The 2,869-nt window shown below is 39.3% G+C and overlaps 1 non-coding gene across 1 annotated transcript; it reads right to left on the reverse strand.

Moving 5' to 3' along the window:
- Nucleotides 1-1,109: 1,109 nt before the first annotated feature.
- LOC122695897 lies at nucleotides 1,110-1,233 on the reverse strand. Its single transcript, XR_006341633.1, has one exon. It is a non-coding gene; the product is annotated as a small nucleolar RNA SNORA21 (small nucleolar RNA).
- Between the last annotated feature and the right edge of the window lie 1,636 nt (nucleotides 1,234-2,869).

Below are 2,869 nucleotides of genomic sequence, written 5' to 3' on the forward strand. Positions count from 1 at the left end.
GTTTGCATCTGGTGGAGAGACTTGACTAAGGAACATTTAATCAGCAGCCTTGAACGGAGGGTTGAAGTTCAAAAGCTGATGGTAGGGCGGGGACTTCAGCCTAAAAGGAAGAAAGCTACACAAAACAGGAAAGAATGAGATTTCTTTCTTTCTTTCTTCTCAAATAAATTTTATTTGTTTATTTGTTTGTTTTTGACTGTGCTGGATCTTCATTGTTGCACTCGGGCTTTCTCTAAGTTTCAGTTCATGGACTCTGGAGAGTGGCTCAGTCATTGTGGTCCTTGGGCTTAGTTGCTCCATGGCATTCTTTTTTTAATTGAAGTATAGTTACAGTGCAATATTATATAAGTTACAGGCATACAACATAGTGATTGACAATTTTAAAGGTCACACTCCATTTACATTTATTCCAAAATATTGGCTATATTTCCTGTGTTATATGGTATATCTTACAAACCAAGTAGTTCTTACTTCCTACTCCCACACCCCTGAATTGTCCCTTCCTCTGCCTCTGTCCTTTGGTAACCACTAGTTTGTTCTCTGTATCTGGGAGTCTGCTTCTTTTTTTGGTTAAAATCACTATTTTGTTGTATTTTTAAAATTCTACATATAAGTGATATCATACAGTATTTGTCTTTTATGGTCTGACTTATTTCACTTAGCATAATACCCTCTAAGTCCATCCATGTGGCTGCAAATGACAAAATTTAGTGTTTTTTTCTTTTTTTGTGGCTGAGTTGTATTCCATCATGTGTGTGTATGTTACATCTTCCTTATCCATTCATCTGTTGATGGACATTTAGGTTGCTTCCATATTTTGGCAACTGTAAATAATGCTTCTATGAACACTGGGGTATGTGTAACTTTTTGAATAAGGGTTTTTGTTTGTTTTTTTCAGATGTATATACTGAGGAGTGGAATTGCTGGGTCATATAGCAGAGTTTTTTGTTTTTAATTGTGATATATATATACCACAGGGCTTCCCTGATGGCTCAATGGATAAAGAATCTGCTTGCCAATGCAGGAGCCACAGGTTCCATCCCTGGGTTGGGAAGATCCCTGGGGGAGGGCATGGCAACCCACTCTAGTATTCTTTTTTTTTTTTTCTACCTTGTCACACCACCGATTGAAGCAAAACAACACAACATGCTGCTGCTTCACCCAAAAGCGGTGTTTTCACTCTGCCCTTTCTTGACTCTAGTATTCTTGCCTGGAGAATTCCATGGACAGAGGAGCCTGGCGGGCTACAGTCCATGAGCTTGCAAAGAATTGGACACGACTGAACAACTAACGCTTTCACTTTTTTTCATATATGTCATAAATTTACCATTTTAATATTTAATAATTTAAAGTGTACATTTCAGTGGCATTAAATACATTCTCACTGTTGTATATTAATATAAACATATGCATTTTATGTAACTCAGAATGATACTGAATGTGACATTTTCCATCCTTGTTTTCCTTTTTTAAATTTCACTGGGCATTGTTCTGTGAGCACATTTCCTTGCTGTCTTAATGAGTTGTAAAGTGTGTTTAAGTAATAGCTGTTGCAAAAAGAGGCAGGAGAATTGGCTCTAATCTCCGCAATAGCACAGACTTGCTCTATAACCTTTACCCAGATGTTCAGCCAATCACAACCTCACTTTTACTGCCTGCAAAATTGGATAATACTTGCTAGCTATTCCCTGGGGGTGCGATGAAGAGCAATGAGGTAATGCCTGGGAATTGCTTCCTCTTCTCGGTAAGAAAGGTGCTATGCATGTAAAGATTGTTATATCACATTGAGCCCTTGCTGAGCCAAAGATGGAGACAGCGAGGGCGGAACCACTTTCTTCTATTCTTTACCATCAGCCCCCGCATCCTATCTCTGTGAGCTTATGGGCCTCTTTTCTATATGAAGGGCTTATCACATAAACACACAGCTGCATTGTGTTTCTACAGCGACTGAAAATATTTATGGCTTAGAAAGCAGTCATTCTCGATGATTTGATTAGTGTGCTATGAAGACACAGACAATATCAGGAGCATCCAGTAGCATTTCAGTATTCCAGCTTCATCTGTTCCCCTAGCTTATATTTATCATTGTTCTTTAAATCTTAGGTGACGGCTGCTGCCTTTGCTAACAGGGTTTCTATCTGTGTGGATAAGTGGGACTGTGTGACCTGCTGTCCTTGCTACACTCCCTAACTGTGTCATTTGTCTGCTCATCGCAGGGCCGGCATCTGTTAGTGTATCCACATAATGGAATGGATAAGATGATGGTTTCATGCCCTTCCTCCTAGTACAGAATTCCAGGATTATCTATCACATTTGCCCCCAAATCTATACCTATAATGATAGGACTCTCAAGTATTCTAAGAGTGAATTTCTTTGGGGAAGCTGATTCATCATTCATTTTATGAGACCAGGGTATTTCTTCTGTCTTCTGCAAACCTCTTTCCACTTTGAATCTGCATATTGCTTAGTTTTCTATGGATGGTAACTGACATTTCTCTGAAGTCTTCATAAAATTAGAAGGCAGTAGACAGAGAACCCTTCTTCTAGCAGCTTCTTACGTAGGGTGCTTGCAGTTGATAGCATCTTTAGAATAATTTTTGTCATCCTTTAAACAGCCTGTGGTACAGGAATCACATAAGTGTATTTTAAAGATGAGGGGGCATAGGCTTGAGGCACCTGAAGACAGGCTGTATGTAAATGGATGAATCTGGATGCTAATCCAGGACTGCCATTCTCTACCCCATGCCGAGAGGCAAGGCGCAAACTCTTTTCCAAGCAGGACCGTAAGAAATAATAAATCAAAATAAGAATTTAGGATGGCTGTATTTTATTCCAGCACTTCTGTCTTTCCTCTCATCTGTGTGATGTT

Source organism: Cervus elaphus, chromosome 5, assembly GCF_910594005.1.
Source record: "Cervus elaphus chromosome 5, mCerEla1.1, whole genome shotgun sequence".
NCBI lineage: Eukaryota > Metazoa > Chordata > Mammalia > Artiodactyla > Cervidae > Cervus > Cervus elaphus.